Source organism: Euprymna scolopes, chromosome 9, assembly GCF_053919585.1.
Source record: "Euprymna scolopes isolate OS-2025 chromosome 9, ASM5391958v1, whole genome shotgun sequence".
Lineage (NCBI taxonomy): Eukaryota > Metazoa > Mollusca > Cephalopoda > Sepiida > Sepiolidae > Euprymna > Euprymna scolopes.
In genome coordinates this window covers 20,150,849-20,173,810 of record NC_136490.1, presented here as the reverse complement: position 1 = coordinate 20,173,810, position 22,962 = coordinate 20,150,849, and the positions used below count along the sequence as shown (strand labels likewise).

At 31.6% G+C, this 22,962-nt stretch overlaps 1 protein-coding gene across 1 annotated transcript in view; it reads right to left on the bottom strand.

The window, feature by feature from the left end:
• Positions 1-22,962, bottom strand: part of LOC145284453 (uncharacterized) — a 1,345,403-nt gene that overhangs the window by 533,868 nt on the left and 788,573 nt on the right. The window lies entirely within an intron of this gene.

Below are 22,962 nucleotides of genomic sequence, written 5' to 3'. Positions count from 1 at the left end.
ATTCATCTGCCTATCTAGTTCGGTCTGTCCAAATTCATCTGCCTATCTAGCCCAATCCGTCCAAATTCATCTGCCTATCCAGCCCGATCCGTCCAAATTCATCTGCCTATCCAGCCCGATCCGTCCAAATTCATCTGCCTATCTAGTTCGGTCCGTCCAAATTCATCTGCCTATCTAGCCCGATCCATCCAAATTCATCTGCCTATCTAGTTCGGTCTGTCCAAATTCATCTGCCTATCCAGCCCGATCCGTCCAAATTCATCTGCCTATCTAGCCCGATCCGTCCAAATTCATCTGCCTATCCAGCCCGATCCGTCCAAATTCATCTGCCTATCCAGCCCGATCCGTCCAAATTCATCTGCCTATCTAGCCCGATCCGTCCAAATTCATCTGCCTATCTAGCCCGATCCGTCCAAATTCATCTGCCTATCTAATCAAGTCTGTCTATATTTATCTGCCTATCTAGCCAGGTCTGTCCGGATTCATCAGCCTATCTAGTCTAGTTCAAGGTGTCCATAATTCTCTATCTATTTGGTTAATTCAAAGTATTTATCAATTTAAATGTGTTCATATGTCAAAGTACTTTTATCTATTAATCTCTGTTGATTTTTATTTTACTTTTCATCTATGTTCGCCTGTTCGTATTTATTCATTTTACCAAAGTTTTTTTTTTCTTTCTACGTCAAACATTTTAATTTAAAATACTTTGTTTTCTATAAAAAAAATGTCCATGAAAAAATTCCAAATCTCATCTTGTTTTCCTTTTAAATGCTTCCGTTTCATTCCTTTGTTATATTTTCAACCTTTTGCAGCGGCGGCAAGAATTAGGTACACAGGAACCAATGTTGGATGCGATACAACACACAAAAACGACTGACAGATAATCAATAGACAGAGGAGAGCTATAAGAAAGTAATAGCCAAAAGATATTGTTTTGATTTCTGAACAAAAAAAATGTCTATAAAATAATCAAGATCTGTGTATGGCCTGAGATTTAGCAGTTGAGTAGAAAATTAGTTATTTTTCAACTAAATAGCTTTTATATTTATGTCATATATATGAGCAGACCAGAAATAATGATGTGAAGTTTGACCAAAGAAGTCACCTTGAAAAACATCACGCAATGCAAAAAAAAAAAAAAAAAAGTTTTTTTTTAGAGAGCGTGTGATTTTGTGTGGGTCTAACAAAGGCATAAGAACAAACGCTATAAATTTGCAGACTTCACTCCATTTATTTAGTGCCGTGTAAACTGTCCCTGCTACCTCAACTGTTCTCCATCTTGTCGTGTTGTACTTGTAGTCGCTTGTTACTTGAGGTCCTGACCTCGACAAATCAGTCCAGCAGAAACTGGGTCATTTTGGTGGTCTTTTATCTGGTGGACTGAGGCATTCGTTCTGAGTAGTCCTAGTGTATTACCTACCAGTTTATTGCTTACTGCCTATTTAATGTCCCCTTTTTTTTGTACTTAGCTTTACCCCTAACAGTCATATCACCACTTGGACATAAGGAGCTACTATTCGAGACCATTAAGATTAACAAGATGTTGATTTACATTACATTTAAACTTTTGCATATCAGTACAGTCAAGAAAGCAGGCAGCAGGAAGGGAATTTCAAAGCTAGCTGTTCAATGGAAGAAACCATTATAGTACAAAGCTTTCTGGCATTTAAGGACATCAACAGTGAAAGGGTGTGATTTTGTTGCTAAGCAGGTTTGTCGGGGGGTATGTACAAGTGCAATAAGTTCATCAGAGCACATTTTATTAAAATACTTGTAAAATAGGCACGGGGATGCAACATTACGGCAATGGGACAGGGGTTTCAGCTTAATTGACAAAGCAGGACCTATGAGACTGGAGGCTCCTTTTTAGACTCTGTTGGAGAAGGGAGAGATTTGCAGTGTAAATCCACTAGTCCAGATGTGGAAACTCCATGAATGGGCAAATGGTGGCTTCGTCAGCAGTCAGAAATTTGGAAATGTCACAAAAGAAATTCGTTCTCTTTTTCTTTCTCAAACTCTTGACAAAAGATTAAAATCACTAAAGTGTTTATGAATAAACGAAAATGCATTCAGGTTGATTTAATTTCGTGATTTAATTCGTTTTTGAAATATGATTTTTCATTTTTTTTTTCTTACTATTTAATGTTATTGTAGTATTGAGTTTAATAGATCATCGATAATAATGAGAAAAAAATAATGCGCAAGCAATGTAGAGGCGAGATACACACATACACAAAACACACCAGAAAGTGGTAACAAATTTATTAATTTAGAGACTGAAAACATATTGGTCTCTTCTCTAGAATCTGGATCGTATCACTGTTGCTACTAGATAAGACAGTCTGAAGATATCGGCTTTCTAACCTAAAATGCACCAAACATTGATGTTAGCTTTCCCTTTGCAACTCAATCATGTTCTGCAAAGCTAAAAACCACAACAACTTTCATCTACAAAGCAATCAAACCAAACACCATGAATAAATATTTGAAGATTTTGTAGAATACTAGCAGGTCACCTGGTCTTACCAGGTCGTAAAATATGCATGAATATTATATTTTAATTAATACAGAAACTGAAACATGTTTATGCAAGTATTATGCTTGTTTCTAGGCAGTTCACTTCTTATAAGTAAAAAAAAAAAAAATACTCAAGTTGAGATCGAAACCAAGACCTAAAGACAGCGAGTCAAACATGATAACCATTAGGCCAGCTTGACACGTTTTTAGAAAGTGTTTTCAAACCTACTTATTCTTAACATAAAGAAGCTGTCATGTTTCACGGCCACACACGCGCATTTGTGAAACAGTTGACGAATAGGTAAAAATCCAATGACTCCCAAGTACCAATTTTTCAATTTTGACCCCTTAACCTTTTTTCAGGATGGAAACCAAGTAAAAAGTTTTCCACGTGTCTGAATGCCCTATATAGCAAATTTCAGATGAAAAGTTTGTTGAGTACATAGGTTGATAAGTGCCCTCACACACACATTCTCACTTTTATAGATATATAGATAAAGCATAAAATCTATCAGAATAACCAGATTAAGCATTCAATAATCCGAAAAGAGTTAAATATGCTGTGAAACAAAACAATCAAACCAAACACCATGAATAAATATTTGAAGATATAAAGAACTTGAAGTATAAAACCTTTTACCAAAAATTATCAGATTCGGCAATAAATAATTTGGAAGGGTTGATATGCGATAAACAAATCGAATTGGATTGTATTATCCGATACAGGAAAACTAATTGTGTCTGAAAACATCAAAAAGGCAATTATATTGAAGCCTGTCAAATGTTATTTGAACTGTGAACCAACTCGGACTCTGGCACCTCAAATGTACACGATTTTAATGTTTCACACGTGATGCATCAAACATATACATGTCCGACTCGGATGCCACAAACATGAACAGGTCTAACTAGGATGCCTCAAACGTCAACAGGTCTAACTAGGATGCCTCAAACGTCAACAGGTCTAACTAGGATGCCTCAAACGTCAACAGGTCTAACTAGGATGCCTCAAACGTCAACAGGTCTAACTAGGATGCCTCAAACGTCAACAGGTCTAACTAGGATGCCTCAAACGTCAACAGGTCTAACTAGGATGCCTCAAACGCCAACAGGTCTAACTAGGATGCCTCAAACGCCAACAGGTCTAACTAGGATGCCTCAAACGCCAACAGGTCTAACTAGGATGCCTCAAACGCCAACAGGTCTAACTAGGATGCCTCAAACGTCAACAGGTCTAACTAGGATGCCTCAAACGTCAACAGGTCTAACTAGGATGCCTCAAACATGAACAGATCCAACTAGGATGCCTCAAACATGAACAGATCCAACTAGGATGCCTCAAATGTGAACAGGCCTATGATGCCTAAAATGTAAATAGATCTAACAAGGATGCCTAAAACGTAAACAGATTTAACAAGGATAACTCTAACGTGAACATGTCTTACTAGGATGCCTCAAACGTGGAAATATCTAACTAGGATGCCTCAAACATGAAAAGGCCTAACTAGAATGCTTCAAACAAAAACAGATCCGACTGGTATGCCTCAAACGTGAACAGGTCTAACTAATATGTCTAAAACGTAAACAGGTCTAACTAGGATGCCTCAAACGTGAACAGGTCTAACTACAATGTCTCAAATGTGAATCTAACGAGAATGTATCAAACATGAACAGGTCTAACTAACATGCCTCAAATGTCTAACTAGGATGCCTCAAATGTAAACAGGTCTAAGTAGGATGCCTCAAACGTGAACACGCCTAACTAGGATGCCTCAAACATTAACAGATCCAACTAGGATGCTTCAAACGTGAACTGCTCAAACTAGGATGCCTACTACGTAAAAAGATCCAACTAGGATGCCTCAAACGATAACAGGTCTAACTTGGATGCCTTAAACGTGAACATGTCTAATTAGGGTGCCTTAAACAAACAGATCCAACTAGGATGCCTCAAACGTAAATAGGTCGAACTAGGATGCCTCAAACGTAAATAGGTCAAACTAAGATGCCTCAAACGTGAACAGGTCTAACTAATGCATCAAACGTGAACAGGTCTAACTAATGCATCAAACGTGAACAGGTCTAACTAATGCATCAAACGTATACATGTCCGACTTGGATGTCTCAAACATGAACAGGTCCAACACAGGCGCCTCAAATGTTGACATATTCGATTCATACTCCTGAAAACATTTCCTGCTCAAGAGAAGGGTGAATATGTGCACACTTGTTCCACTATAACCTGTTCATTGCATAGACACCCTCTTCGAGGTTATCCATGGTTTTTCAAAAGATAAAAAACTCTGCCATTTAAAGAACACTTAATCTAAAAAATCTATGAAATGCCATTGTCACTTATGGCTAAAGTATAGAATAAATTGTTTTCCACTTTTTGATGAAAAAAAAAAGTTAAAAAAAAAAAAATGGAAATAAGAGGAATTAAAATATTCTGAATTCTTATGATTCTTCAGATTTACCATTTATTCGATGTGAATTGTTGAAAAAGAAAAGTTCACAGAAATCAAAAAACAGAAATTACATTGAAAAGCTAGGAAGCATTATTTTGGTGTCAAACACTCACAAACACAAACACACACACACACACACACACACACACACACACTCTCTCTCTCTCTCTCACTCACTCATTCATACAAACAATAAAAACCCCCACAAAAATGAATTATTTTCAGATTTTCCCAAGAATGATTTGATAAAGTAACAAAAAACGATTTTAGCTGACATTTTTTTATGACAGCTTTTATCATTTTTATCCACCGACAAAAGAAAAAAAACAATCATCTTAATTAATTCAGGGAAAAAGAGAGATGTACAGGAGAGGGTAAGGTAAGGGAAAGGAAGGGAGGGGGATAGAGAAAAGGGAGGAAAAGGGACAGGGATAAAATTGGCAAAAAAAATGGTGCTTGAGGGAAGAAAGACTACAACGATAGAACAAAGTTGTTCCAAGGGCTGAAGAAAGAAATCCAACCAGGAAAACAAAATAATAGAACGAGGTATGGGGGTGGGGGAAGGAAGATAGGGAGACAATGGAAGGAGTATTTCGTTTATTTAATAATAACATGCTTGAGAACTATAAAGAGCAGTGGAGGAAGAGAGAGAAAAAGGGAGAAAGGGTAAAAAAACTAGAGAAAGAGGAGAACGAGAGAAAGGAGAAAAGAGGAGGAGAAAGAAAGACAAAGAGGAGAAAAGTTAGGAAGATGTAAGAAGGAGAGAGATAGAAAAAATACAACACAGAATGTAGAAATAAACAATAGAGTGAGAAAGAGACGAATGGATACCAAAGTATGAAGTATAATGAGAGGAAGAAGGAGAGAAGGATAGGAGAGAGAAAGGAGAAGGAGATAAATGGATTATTATATGACTCTTGGATTGGATTTTCATTATATTTCCTACTAACAGGATCTGTGTCCGGGCGTTGCCAGGGGAAAATATAAAATATTGATTTAAGCTATATATATATATATATATATATATATATATATATATATATATATATATATATATATATATGTATGAGTATCAATTCTGAAAATAAAAAATCAGAAAAGGACCCATTACACTGTAAAGAATTTAGGAAATAATTGCGATAAAAATATTTTTAAATACGTAAATAAAATCGGTTTATCTAAACTTGGAGCAGAGGGGTTAGGCTTCCTTCTTGATAGTTTTAAATAGTAGCTCCCTCCTTCCACGAGTATTTTAAAATAAATATTTTTAAATCAGTATTTATTGCTTTCAAGCAAATGAAATAGATTGCTCTCCAAGTTTTGGGGAACCGGGTTTACCATTAGATTTGCCATTTATTGTTCGATGTGAATTGTGAAAAAGAAAAGTTCATAGAAAAAAAAAACAAAAAACAAAAAAACAGAAATTACTTTGAAAAACCAGGACGCATTATTTTGGTGTAAAACACACACACACACACACACACACACACACACAGAACTCTATACTCCTATGAATTTGAGTCTTTTTTTTGTGTATTGATATTTATATTAAAAACCTTTTTTCGATTTATTTAAAAAGAAAATACAACTTTTTTATATATGGATCGTGGAATTGCATTCACTAGCAAAAGATCTAATTTGCATATTCTTTTAAGCATTCATTTGAATTAATTTCCTATTAGTTGCTTCGGTTTTCTTATGGGATGATCATTTTTAGTTAACTATTACGTGTAATTATATTCATTCAGATATTTTACATGATTTATACTTGTGTAATATTTGTGTAAAAGGTTTATAATAAACACGAAACTCCATATATATTTTATGTATGCATATATATATATATATATATATATATATATATATATATTTGTTTAAAAAATTTGCCTACCAAACTCCTCCTATAGTTTTTGATCTCCAGACATGAAACTTAATATATAGGATATTCGAACCAATGCAAAACTTTATATTTGGGTTTTAGCCCTGGAAAATCTGTACAAAAGTATGAAAATTAAAAAAAAAAAATGATACTTGCCAGGTGAAGGTCGAACGATAGCATTATGGATATGCATGCGTAACATAGTAGTTATTGGTTCATGTTTTAATTTTTAGCCTTGCAGCAAACAGGTCTTTCATATATCAGTCATTAACGGCAGAAGACAAAATAAATCGTAAGCTAAACGTTTCGGTTTTGATTTTCAATGGTGGCACACGAATCATTTTTATGTTTTTAAAAACTTTTTAAATGATTACTATATATTGGGTTCAATATGATAATAAATATGAAATCTGCATTAATCAAAATATATTTAAGCATATTTTATGACCGGGCAATGCCAGGCGCCCTGCTAGTTGTGAAATAAATTTTAAAAGAAAGTCATTATTTACAAAAATTAATAAATGGATATATTAGTATTACAAAACTGCTATTTGTGTATTCCAAGAAACTGAAATGTGAAAAAAAAAAAAAAAAAGATGCCATTATTTTGATCAGAGAAAAAAGTAAAAAATGAAATGCAAACAGTGTTCATGCCATTATTATATTATAAATCATTAATTTCTGGTGATATTGAGGTCAGTATGAGTAGATGCTGTGATGCAAGTAAAAATGGCAATATAATATTCAATAGAGAATTGGCTCTGTAATTAAAAAAATATGCAATCTGCATGAATTAAAATATATTTGTCACATCTGGGCAGGAGCTGCTAGGAAGACTGTATCTTGACTTGACAGAGTTCAAAATAGACTTTGTAGCCTCGTAGAGGATGCCCTTTTCTCTTCCCTGCAACTTCTTTCTCACAGAGGAGACATCGCAAGCATGTAAACAAGTTCTTCACGAGCCGTTTCCCTCAAGCAATCCAATTTACCAAATTTGCGCTTCTAACGATTACTATGATATTGTCCTTTTGACCAATGTACACTCTTTAACCCCCTATCCTCGAGTGGCCTCTGGGCCTTGTTAAGTGGTGATTCCTTTGTAAAAAATGAATAGAAGAAAAAAAAAAGCTAACAGAACGAGAGCATGCAACCCAGTGGATTATATAAAGAGTTCTGTTTGAAATTCCTTGCAGATTCCCAAGCCTGACAGAAAAATTCCTGAGTGGGATAAAAATACACCTGAAGAAATTCATGGGTTACATCAGGCGAAATGCTGTGCGAATAATAATCAAGACGAGAACAGTAGTCCGAATAAGGAATAATGGATGTGGCTAATCCAAGGAATAGTGAATATGAGAGACACCACCTCTAGTAGGCTGTTCCACATAGCTGCAACATGTTAGAGACTGTTCCCTTTATTCTAATGAGACAAAAGCGATTATTGTGAATTGTTTGCTGAATCCCGTGGAGATCATGAATTGGTGCTAGAGTTAAAAACTCCTTGAAATAGACTAATTTAAATATGAAGTCGACCGCTTGACATATAAACACCCGAATTATTAACTGTGCCTAAAAATGAGTCGTAGGCGGAAAAAAAAAAAAAAAAAAAAGACGCACGGACTTTCTTTACTGGTAAATATCTCAGACAAGAAATTGTCTTGATTTCAGATTGCCTATTTGCTTCTATTTCTTTTCAGCCTAATTTGCCCAGTTCTTAATTTAATTCATGCCTGGCCAAGTTACTGTTATAAAATCTAAACGTGACGAAGTCTTCAGAATCTATTCAAAATATATAAGCAGAATATTGGTATTCTTCCTTTCCTTCCCCTTAAAGAAGGAAAAGCTCTCACTAACGACCAAATGTAAGGTGTGCCCCCCCTACTCCAATGACCTAGCTTAGTAATGACTTAGTAAGGTCAGTATTTCCTTAGCGTCACGTGCATGGTGGTCGAAGAGATATCTGCCGCCACACCGAAGATCTAATTTTTAGCTAAGTACATTTTTTTTGTATTTTCTTTGCACACTTTATCTTATTTTATATTTTATTCTATCCTCTTTTTAAACCAAACAAATCTAACCCTTTTATTTTATTTATTTATTTATTTATTATTTTTATTTATTTATTTATTTATTTTATTTTATTTTTTTTCGATGTAATTTTATCTTATCTCTCAGGCATCTTGACCATTCTTGATTCACTTATTTTAAAAACAATTTCCTGACTAATTTCTTTTTACCATGTCACATCGACGTAGTAATACGGAGGGGGAATCCCTTTTTAGCTTATTTAGATGACAGAAGAACTTTATTTAAGTACAATACTTAATAGTAACAGCCATGGTAAGGTGCAAAAAAAAAAAAAAAAAAAGTGCCACCTAATTTAACTTTCACTATTCGTTACCTAAATATGCAGTATCTTAGCTGTGATACTAGAGCTATTCTTCCTGAGTGGATGCTATGCTCCTGTACGTTACCTTAATGTCTTCCTATAAATACAAAATACGGAATTTCAGACCGCCATGAACTAGTTCTTGTAACTGGAACAAACACCTGACTGCTAGCTACGAAATCCCAATATACATTTTACCTCCAAGACGATTACCTCTGTCTAGCCTGCATGCGCAAAAAAAAAAAAAAAAAAAAAAAACTTACCTGCCACTCTAAATCCTTGATTTGTTTCTTGTAAACTAATAACTCCTATCCCTTGAAGGCTAACAATCTGCTCATTCCCACCAAACCGCCACTTAACTCCTACATTTCACTCCGTTTTGTACTGGAATCTTTAACTTCCAGCCCCTGACTCTCACATGCTAACTGCTTAGTCATCACTAAACATCTATACAATTCTACCCTCTAGACATGCATTGGAGTCATTCCTATTCCAGTTGGGATTAAACAGCTAAAGTATGTACTCGGAAGCAAAGCACACCGCACTGCATTACACAACTGTCCCCTCTTAGATATCTTTGCAACGCTAATACGAAACTGAACCAACGCTCTTTGTTATGCTAAATGTCCATAACTTTTACTTGAAAGCTGCAAACATCTTCTCTCAATAATAGAAACTCACCTTGTACCTCCAACTTTATTCACACCTACTAAAACCAGCCCATATATCTATTTATCAAATTACACATGACTCAAAACTTACTGTTTTACCCGTACTATATTGCACTTGCATCTCATGCCCTGATATCATCTAAAATAGTTTTGGCACAACTCTTAGTTCAATTCTTAACTCCTACTCACACTTAAATATTATACTAGACCCAAGCTCACATGGATAAAAAAAAATAAATAAATAAATAAATAAAAAATAAAATAAAATAAAATAAAAAAATAAAAAAAAAGGAAAAAAAAATGAGAAAAAAAATATTCATAAACAAAAATGAAAGCCTCTAACCACACTATCTCCTAACAAGCCTCCTTACAATCATAGTTGCTTACACTGCATGAGCTCTACTCAACCCCTTTATCCAGTAGCAATGAAATAACAATATCCCTAATCCACTTTGAGGAGTGTAACTATTTAGCAGATATAACCTCTACAAACTAACCCAATAACATTATCTAACCACGCGGGGTCGCAGAAATACCTGGATTAGAACCCAGGCGCGGAGCAAACCCTCTCAGTGGTGACGGACCCAGTAGATCTTCCCAGATCATCCGTCTAGGAGAAGGAAAACTCTGAAACTAAACCAAAGAGGAGGGAGGCCTCTTCAGTCTTGGATGACAGCCTTCCTAGAGCTGGTGACTCAAACAAATTACCGGTTTGCAATACCTAAATTGCTTAAGGAGTAGATAGGTCCTGCCTATCGCCCGGCTTCCACACTCCTTCTTTGCCTATTAGTCAGGCGCAGAGATACTATCAGTGATTCGACAGACACACCCATTGGTAGATCTTGTTTCTTGTCTAGGGCAATGAACGCCGTTTCCCCCACTCCCGACACACCCCACCCCTAAAGCTGGGCATTTGAGAATGCTTGAGTACCACATATGCCTGAGCAATTAGATTGGGTTGACCTTCCTCTGATGGGTTGAGGGTACCGGATTGACAGTTACTGGCTGCTGTTTCCGACTGGTAGTACAGGAGCCCTAACTCTTTGGTAGCGCTTAGAGCGGCTGCTCCATCAACAGTTGAATAATATCGGGATGTTTGCAGTGCCATGGCGCGCATGGAAAGGGACCCTGCACTCATCCCCGGTGGGCTTTCCTGAGGCCACAGTCCTAGTTGATGGTGGGTCAGCTGATGGTCTACTTGTGATGCATGTGTGATATTCTGCATAACCTCCTGCTCGGCTTCCCCTAACCCAACTGAAACTCGTTAAAAAACATGATGACAGTACAATCTAAAAATAAGCTTAAACCAGGCTTAGGGTCAAACAAATTCAACTTGCCTCCTCCCTTGAGGCTTGCATTCACAAATATCCGTGGGCTTAGAACTAATTTAGCTGATGTTGAAGCATTTCTCCTAACAAATGCCCCGGATATCTTAGCACTAAGTGAGACTAACCTACACTCCTCCATCCCCTCTAACTACTTTAACATGCCTGGATATCTCCCACTCTGCCGTAAGGACTCTGACAGACATATGCACGGACTTGGAGTTTACATTCGTAATACCCTTCCCCTGACTAGAGAGACAAACTTAGAAACGGATGATCAAGCCTTTATGTGCTTTAGACTAATCATGCAACACAACATTAGCTACTTTTACTTTCTCTACCGCTCTCCTTCGACCCAAGACTGCACCATAATAAACAAAGTATCTGACAGCATAGACACAGCACTCTCCTTCGACACTAGCGCCCAAGTACATGTATTTGGTGACTTTAATGTCCATCACAAAAACTGGCTTGGATTCTCTACTTATACAGATGCAGCAGGCAGCGCAACTCATAGCTTCTCTGTATCTCACTCCCTATCGCAAATTGTTACTTTTCCAACCCGCTTCCCTGATCAGGAAGAACAACACGCATCACTATTAGATCTGTTTTTGACCACAATTCCTGATGATTGTGTAACGAAATCCGACAGCCCACTTGGGAACGCTGATCATGCGGTAATAATGGTTGAAATCGCCCTAAACTCTAGACCCAAAACTGAAGAGCCAGTGCTCAAAACAACCAGATATTATAAAAAGGCTGACTGGGAAGCTATCAGAGATCTTATCAGAGACGCCCCATGGGGAAATATTTTTTCTCTTCCTGCTGAACAGTGTGCAACTGAGACCACTGAATGGTTCAAAACTGCAATCGAAGCGCATGTTCCCATGCGGAAATTCTATAGCAAGCCCCACTCTCCCCAATGGTTTACTTCGACTTGCGCAACTGCCATTGCTCAAAGGCAGCATGCATTCCGAAGGTTTAACCGACATAAGTCCAGTTCAAACAGACAAAAGTACATAGAAGCTAGAAGTAACGTTAAGAAAGAAATAGCGACAGCTAAGAGGGAATTTACGGAAACCACTAAAAAACGCATCGAAGCACAAAAATTAGGAACTCGTGACTTCTGGAAAATCTACAACAGTGTAGTAAATAATGGGCAATCAACGATTCCCCCACTAACCAACAATCACGAGGTTCTTTGCTCAGCAGCCGAGAAGGCTAACATGCTTGCCAGTCGGTTTGCCTCCAACTCTACACTGGACCCTTTAAACCACCCCCTACCTGACTTTCCTATGCGGACTGACGCCAAGCTAGACGATCTGGAAATCACCCCTGCTCAGGTGCATGCTATCATAAAAAACCTTGACACTTCCAAAGCATGTGGACCCGACCTCATCCCAGCTGTGCTATTAAAAAAGTGCTCAGCCGAAGTAGCTCCAGTTCTCTCCAAACTCTACAACAAATGCCTTAATGAATCTTGCTTTCCGAGCTGCTGGAAAACTGCTTCTGTGGTACCAGTATTCAAGAATTCTGGCGAAAGAACTGACCCATTAAATTATCGCCCTATTAGCCTCCTCCCACTTTTTGCCAAAATATTTGAGACCTTAATTAACCATGCTCTAGTCCAGCACCTTACAGATGCTAAACTTCTGACCGACCATCAATATGGATTTAGACAAGCCCGTTCCACGGCAGACATCCTCACTGTAATCTCTGAACGCATATACCATTCACTGGACAAAGCGGGAGAGGGCAGAGCGGTAGCTCTAGATATATCTAAGGCTTTTGACAGGGTATGGCATGAGGGTCTCCTCAGGAAGATTAGATCTTACAGTATCACTGGTAGAATACTTAACATAATTAAATCCTTCTTAGATAAGAGAAAAATCCAGGTTGTCCTCGACGGTCGTACGTCTAAACAATATAATATAAATGCCGGAGTGCCCCAGGGATCTATCCTTGGTCCTCTGCTGTTCCTGATATTCATAAATGACCTCCCCGATAAAATTGCCTCTGAGATGGGTATATATGCTGATGACACCACACTCTATAGCAGGCACGACAGGAAAACAAATGAACATATATCTAAAGTAATGGCAGAAACACTGGAGGATGACCTCAAATCAGTGGTGGAATGGGGACAAAAATGGATGGTAACGTTCAATGCCACCAAGACAAAACTGGTTTCATTCAATAATTACAGGAAACCTTCTCTACCACCTATAGCAATGGCCAACAACTCTTTAGCTGAGAGTACGTCTTTCAAGCTCCTTGGCCTAACGTTCACAGGAAACATGAGCTGGAACAATTACATCGAGGGCATTGCCAGGGCCGCTGCGAGGAAGGTGGGCTCTCTCTACCGTGCTAGAAAACTTCTAACACCCGAAAGTATCCTGTACCTCTATAAGGCCACTATTCGCCCATGTATGGAGTATTGCTGTCATATTTGGGCCGGTGCATCGGCTACTAGTCTCTCTCTCCTTGACAGGGTTCAAAAGAGAGTCGCAAATCTGATAGGCCCTAAACTGGCATCAAAACTTCAGCCTCTGTTCCATCGTCGAAACGTTGCATCCCTCTGCCTGTTCTACAAGTATTATAATGGTGAATGCTCTGAAGAACTGCAAGCACTTGTGCCCCCACGACGTGAACACCCTCGACAGACCCGACAAGCTGCAAAATCCCACCCCCACACTGTAGAGATCCCTAGATGTAAAAGATCGTTCTACTCCAGTAGTTTCTTCCCCAGAACTGCTAGACTTTGGAATTCCATTCCAGGTCACTGCTTCCCCAACTGTACTGACATGCATAAGTTCAAGTGCAACGTGAACCAACATCTCGCTGCCCTAATCCCTACATAGTGCCCCAGTAGATGTTTCCCCTGATAGTAGCCCCCTACACCAAAGTGGCAATGTGCCTTGTTTGGGGTGAAAATATAATAAAAAAAAAAAAAAAAAAAAAAAAAAAAAGTATGTTTTTAATTGTGATTAATCATACTTTTGTACAAGAATTGTGTTTATTCTTTCATATACTTTGCTAACACAGCAAACTATTTTATCTCATAGCTGGTGCGAGATTCTCATTCCAAAATAAGGCCTCCTAGTTTTTAACTCAAAACTAAAATGTTCAAGAGCTACAGAGACGGGAGGTGGTACCATTAAAACGAAGGACCGTTTGCGCTCCAGAATTTATTTTTCTACATAGTCACCACCATTCTCAATTCACTTTTGCCAGGAATTCAATGATGCATCTCTGCTTCTAACGCACGCCCATGACAGGAGTTGCTTTCTTAAAGTTTCACACCGTCAATATCTGCAACAAATAGATGAAACTTTCAGGTCATGAATGCATAAGTTCGGTCATCATAACAATACAATTTTGCAATTTTGTCTGATCCATTCGGGTGGAAAAAAATAGGAGGCATTACTTTTGGAACGCCCCACCCACCCTCTGCAAAATAATGCAAGTAATTTTGTCTCTTGTCATAAAAATGGCTTTGGTGGTAGCAGTAATTAATGTGGTGGTAGTTACAGTGATGGTGATAATGGCTATTGTGATAATGGTTTGCTAGGATATGAGTGGGAAGATAATGGTCTCTCTCAACTGTGGGTATGTGGAAGGGGTTATTATGATCATAAAAAGACCCCCCCCCCCCATTATAAAGATAAACAGAGATGAAAGAATTTCATCATTACCAATGACACACGCATCCTGTGTTGCTCTTCTCTAGGGATGGAGGCAACGGCTCTATGATTATGGCTGTAGGAAGAAAACCTTTTCATATCCCAGAATGCATTGTTAATTAAAAACGCTACCAAATTCTACATTCAAGAAATTTCTCAACAATTGGCTTTAGTGTTGTATCGACTGACTCATGGTCTTTATTTTGTCATTAAAATGTGTGTGCGCGTGTGTGTGTACACACACACACACATATATATAGTTTTTTTTTTAATATAATCATCCACTGACACATGTTTCGTTGTCTACGACTCATCAGAGCGGCTGAATCTAGTGAGATTCGAAATCGGGACGCCACGGTAATGAACCTGAACTCTCTATCCGCTGATCCATCCCGCCGACTGTTTGGATATATCGCGATTTATTTAGATGTTATTTGTTTTTGTGATACGTTTTGAATGAATTCAATTATTTACGAAAGTGCATTTTTACCGAGTTGGGAATGTGGTGGTACCAAATTGGTTCAAGGGAAAATTATTCCCAACACGCATTTAGGTAAAAATGCACTTTTGTAAATAATTGAATTCATTCAAACCGTATCGTAAAAACAAAAGGCATTATATATGTGTGTGTATATATATATATATACAATTAAACAATAACTATTCTTCATACCTACAGACACTAGTGTTTCATGCCTACGCAATCATCAGTGTAGGGGTGACCCAACCACAAAGCCACCTGGAATGAAGAGAATTAAGAACTATTAAACGCCGAATTTGGCTGTACATTAGATAATCTAGAGTGTTCGAACGAATGGAACTCGTGAACATTGCATAAACACTAATTGACTGCCTTTCAATCATTATTCTGCAGACAGTGGCCACTCTTAAGTATTCTTAAAGGGGCTTGATAATTATAATCAAACAATATAAATATATGTATGTCCATAGATAACTATTTTCTAAGTAAAATAAAATAATATTTTGTTTAATATAAAAAAATGGGCGATTTTCTAAGGAAAAAGATCTTCAAGGTTGAAGAGTCTATTCATCGTGTTATCGTTTAAAAATCAACAAAAAAATCTACATAAGTTTAAAAGCAATAAAAATAACGCGTACAGTGATCTAGGGTTTGTGATGTAACGGTTAACACACTAGACCATAATACATACGGTCAAAGGTTTGATACCTAGAAACAGTAAAGCTACGCTGATGAGAGGTAATACTTTGACACATGCATAACCATAGATTACTGTTCTATAATATGTCAAGGGTGTGAGTTCCAAATAGAAACGTTGATTTAATTTGAATAAAAATAAAATACACATCAAGTGCACTTGAAAGCCAAATCACAACGTAATATTAGGAAAATAAACAAATATTTTACTTGCTTGAAACTTATAACATATGTAAAATATTTGTTTATTTTGCTAATATTATAAAGAAAAAAACATACTGAGGATGGAGTTTAGCTACGAAATATATTTATGTTATAAATTTCAAACAAGTAAAATATTTGTTTATTTTCCTAATATTACGTTGTGATTTGGCTTTCAAGAGCACTTGATGCGTATTATATATATATATATATATATATATATATATATATATATATATATATATATATATACTAGCTGGACGCCTAACGTTCCTCGTTCATACAATATGCTTAAACATGGTATTTTAATATATGCAGATTGCTTGCATATGTATTATCATTTCTAAAATAATATTAAATCCTCTATTGAATATTATATATTATGAGGAATAATTTGGCTGGTGGACTAATTCGCAAAAAAAAAAAATAAATAAATAAATAAAATAAATAATAATGATAATGACGTTCATCAAATTCCATCTGTGTTTGTCTACAATATCACGTCAGCTGATATTTGGGCTTGACGATGAATGCCCTGGAAAATCACTTCTGATTAATGTTTAGTTTTAAAATATGCAGACGAAGAAATGATTTGCAGTGATTTTAAATGGTACCCCTTCTTTTATCGTAAATTGAATTACTAAACGAAAAAATAAAAATAAAAATGTTGAGGAACACTCGGGATCATTCAATCTGTAGTCGAATGATCGACCACAGAGCTATATTTCCAGATATTAACAAATCTGTTTTTGTCAAAAAAGAAATTATTTGTTGAAATTTTATTATATTCTTTGCCAGTGCAACCTAAAATATTCCCCTGTAAAAATTATTTTTTATCTATACGAAAGAAAAATTATTTTTTATCTATACGAAAGAAAAATTATTTTTTATCTATACGAAAGAAAAATTATTTTTAGGATCAGATTTTTTCAATTTTCGATACATATGGACGAATTTCTGTTTAAAACCTAACACTGCCAGACATTTGGTACTTATAAGGAAGGAACTCACACATACACACACACACAGTGACTATATAATAGTAGAAATATATATATATGTATACATATATATATATATTTATCATATACATATTAATATATATTATATACTATATATTTATTATATATATATTAATTATATATATATTATAAATATATTATATATATATATATATATATATTCATTATACATATATATATATTTATTATACATATATCAATTATATATATATATATATATTTATTATACATATATCAATTATATATATATATATATATTTATTATACATATATCAATTATATATATATATATATATTTATTATACATATATCAATTATATATATATATATATATATATATTATACATATATCAATTATATATATATATATTTATTATACATATATCAATTATATATATATATATATTATACATATATCAATTATATATATATATATATTATACATATATCAATTATATATATATATATATATATTATACATATATCAATTATATATATATATATATATTTAACATATATCAATTATATATATATATATTATACATATATCAATTATATATATATATATATATTATACATATATCAATTATATATATATATATTATACATATATCAATTATATATATATATATATTATACATATATCAATTATATATATATATATATTATACATATATCAATTATATATATATATATTATACATATATCAATTATATATATATATATATATTATACATATATCAATTATATATATATATATTATACATATATCAATTATATATATATATATATATATATTATACATATATCAATTATATATATATATATATATATATATTTATTATACATATATATATATTTATTATACATATATCAATTATATATATATATATTTATTATACATATATATATATATATTTATTATACATATATCAATTATATATATATATATATTTATTATACGTATATCAATTATATATATATATATATATTTATTATACATATATCAATTATATATATATTTATTATACATATATTAATTATATATATATATATTTATTATACATATATTAATTATATATATATATATATTTATTATACATATATTAATTATATATATATATATATATATAATATATATTTATTATATATTATATATTATATATATATATATTTATTATATATTAATTTATTATATATATATATACTTATATATATACACTTATATATTATATATTTATTATATATTTATTATATATTATATATTTATTATATATTATATATGTTTATTATATATATTTATTATATATTATATATTATATATATAAATTTATTATATATTATATATTATACATATATACTTATTATATATATATTTATTATATATATATATTTATTATATATATATTTATTATATATATATATTTATTATATATTATATATTTATTATATATATATACTTATATATTATATATTTATTATATATATATATTTATTATATATTATATATTTATTATATATATATACTTATATATTATATATTTATTATATATTAGATATTTATTATATATATATTTATTATATATTTATTATATATTATATATTTATTATATATATATTTATTATATATTATATATTTATTATATATATATTTATTATATATTTATTATATATTATATATTTATTATATATATATTATATATATATATATTATATATCTATTATATATTATATATTTATTATATATTATATATTTATTATATATTATATATTTATTATATATATATATTATATATTTATTATATATTATATATTTATTATATATTTATTATAAATTATATATTTATTATATATATATATTATATATTATATATTTATTATATATTATATATTTATTATATATTTATTATAAATTATATATTTATTATATATATATATTATATATTATATATTTATTATATATATATATCATATATTATATATTTATTATATATATATTATATATTATATATTTATTATATATATTATATATTTATTATATATTATATATTTATTATATATTTATTATATATTATATATTTATTATATATTATATATTTATTATATATATTATATATTTATTATATATATTATATATTTATTATATATATTATATATTTATTATATATATTATATATTTATTATATATATTATATATTTATTATATATATTATATATTTATTATATATTTATTATATATTATATATTTATTATATATTTATTATATATTATATATTTATTATATATCTCTATTATATATTTATTATATATATTTATTATATATTATATATTTATTATACATATATTTAATATATATTATATATTTATTATATATTATATATTTATTATATATTATATATCTATTATATATATATATACTTATATATTATATATTTATTATATATTTATTATATATATATTTATTATATATTATATATTTATTATATATATTTATTATATATTATATATTTATTATATATTATATATTTATTATATATTATATATTTATTATACATATATTTAATATATATTATATATTTATTATATATTATATATATATATTTATTATATATTATATATGTATTATACATATATTTAATATATATTATATATTACATATATATTTATTATATATTTATTATATATTATATATGTATTATATATATATATATTTATTTTATATTATATATTTATTATATATTTATTATATATTATATATTTATTATATATATATATTTATTATATATTATTTATATATTATTTATTTTTTATATATTATATATTTTTTATATATTATATATTTATTATATATATATACTTATATATTATATATTTATTATATATATATTTCTTATATATTATATATTTATTATATATATATTTATTATATATTATATATTTATTATATATTATATATTTATTATATATTATATATTTATTATATATTATATATTTATTATATATATATTATATATTATATATTTATTATATATATTTATTATATATTATATATTTATTATATATATTTATTATATATTATATATTTATTATACATATTTATTATATATATATTCATGATATATTATATATTTATTATATATATTTATTATATATTATATATTTATTATACATATATTTATTATACATATATTTAATATATATTATATATTTATTATATATATATTTATTATTTATTTATTATATATATATTTTTATATATTATATATTTATTATATATATATTTATTATTTATTTATTATATATATATTTTTATATATTATATATTTATTATATATATATTATATATTATATATTTATTATATATATATTATATATTATATATTTATTATATATTATATATTTAGTATATATTATATATTTATTATATATATATTTATTATATATTATATATTTATTATATATATTTTTTATATATTATATATTTATTATATATATTTATTATATATTATATATTTATTATATATTATATATTTATTATATATATATTTATTATAATAATAATGGCAAGCAATCTACGAAAGATTAATACAAGCAACAGTAAACGTAGTCACTAGTTTTGGCTTCTCTGCACCAGCCTCTCGAACCAAAGTTCTTAAGTCCTTCGCCACCCTTACTCAAGGCATGCCTCCATGCTGGTCTATCTTCAGCTAGCTCCTTCTACACATTCACATCGATGCTAAGAGCAATCAGATCCCGTTTGGTCACGTCTTTAAAGCGCAGCATCGGGCGACCGCAGTTTCTTGTTCCATTTGCCTGTTCGCTGTAGAGGATATCCTTAGGGAGACGGCCATTGGGCATTCTGCGCAGATATCCAAGCCAACTCAATCATTGGATCTTTATTATATATTTTACTTTATTATCATTTTATCTGTTTAGTTATCCATGTTTCTGTTACCAAATCGTATCAACGATCCAGCAGCTTTGTCAGGCTTGAACAGAAGTGGTTATATATATATATATATATATATATATATATGTGTCAGGTTATGTCATATGCTACTGGTACCATGTAACCCAGTACTACCTGCCTCATGGTCGGGTCACCGGCGACTAAACTAGTTTCACCACCAAACTTGTTTGGTAGGAGGATGACTAGTTTCCCTGAAGGATTTAAAACAAGACCTTTCAAAGGGCGAATGAACCCTTTTTCAGAGTCAACAGCCAACTAGCACCATGTGTGTTTGTGTGTGTTTGGGTAGAGAGTGCCGTAAGCCATGGTGAAGGCAACCTTTCTAGGAGAAGCAAATCTCTGATTTAAAAAAACCATAAAGCGGGAGACCAGTACCCGCATTAAGCTGGTCTGCCGTTTAACTTGTTGCTGGCTATCTTGCTCTTGCTTGTTGTTGGATTTCAATATTTTGAACCGAGAGAGAGACTGAGCTGTCATACAAAGCTAAGACTCTGTAACATCATCTGTGTATAGATACTCCCTCAGGCATTTGTCTATTAAAACGGTCCTGTGGCGATGGAAGTCATTTTTGGGCTCATGGATTTTAAGTGTCTGAGGGAGTGGCACTCGTCTGACAAGACGTTGCAATCATCATATATTGTGTATTTAGACAGCATATTTATATTCAAACAAACGTTATTATATAGCACCAAGTTTAATTCTTTTTTTTTTTTTTTTTTTTTAATTTTTTCTGCTTTTCATATGATCCTTCTTGTGTCTCTGTTAATTACCTCGGCATTGTTTCCAATCGGTCTTGGGCCTCTTCATGACACTGGACTCAAGCAGTGCTGATTCAAGAGAGGAGTTATTTGGTTGTACAACCCTCATCTCACAATTACATACGTAGCTACAGGGGTGTCCATTGTCCCTCGAGTCTGAATGGCAATATTGCATATCCATATATCTATAAAAGTGAGAATATGTGTGTGTGTATGGACACTTCTCAACCTATATACTCGATGAATTTCTGATCTACAGACTTGAAATTTGGTTTATAGGAGTTTCAAACATGTGGGAAACTTTTTAATCAGTTTTCAACAAGAAAAAAAGGCTGCTATGTGATCAAAATAATTTAATTGGTACGTGGGGGTCGTTGGATTTTTATGTTTGCCAACTGTTTCATGAATGCCCATGGTCGGTCGAGAAACATGACAACTTCCCTATGTTAATTATAAGTAAGTTTGAAAACACAAAGAACGTGTCAAACTGGTCTAATGGTTATCGCACTTGACTCACTGTCTTTATGTTTTGGTTTCGATCTCAGCTCGAGTATTTTTTTTTTAAACTTACAAGAACTGAACTGTTTAGAAATAATATAATACTTGCTTGCATATGTTTCACTTTCTGTACGAAGTAAAATATAATATTATGTGTATTTTATGACCGGGCAATGCAGAGCAGCCTGCTACTATATCTAAAAAGTTGAGAATGTGTGTGTGTGTGTGTCTGAGAGGACACTTCTCAACCTATATACTCAATGAGTTTTTAATCTAAAGACTTGAAATTTGGTATATAGGTTCTTAAGACATGTAAAAAAGCTTTTAATAGGTTTTCATCTGAAAAAAAGGCTCCTAAGGGGTCAAAATTCAAAAATTGGGTACATCGGAGTCGTCAGATTTCT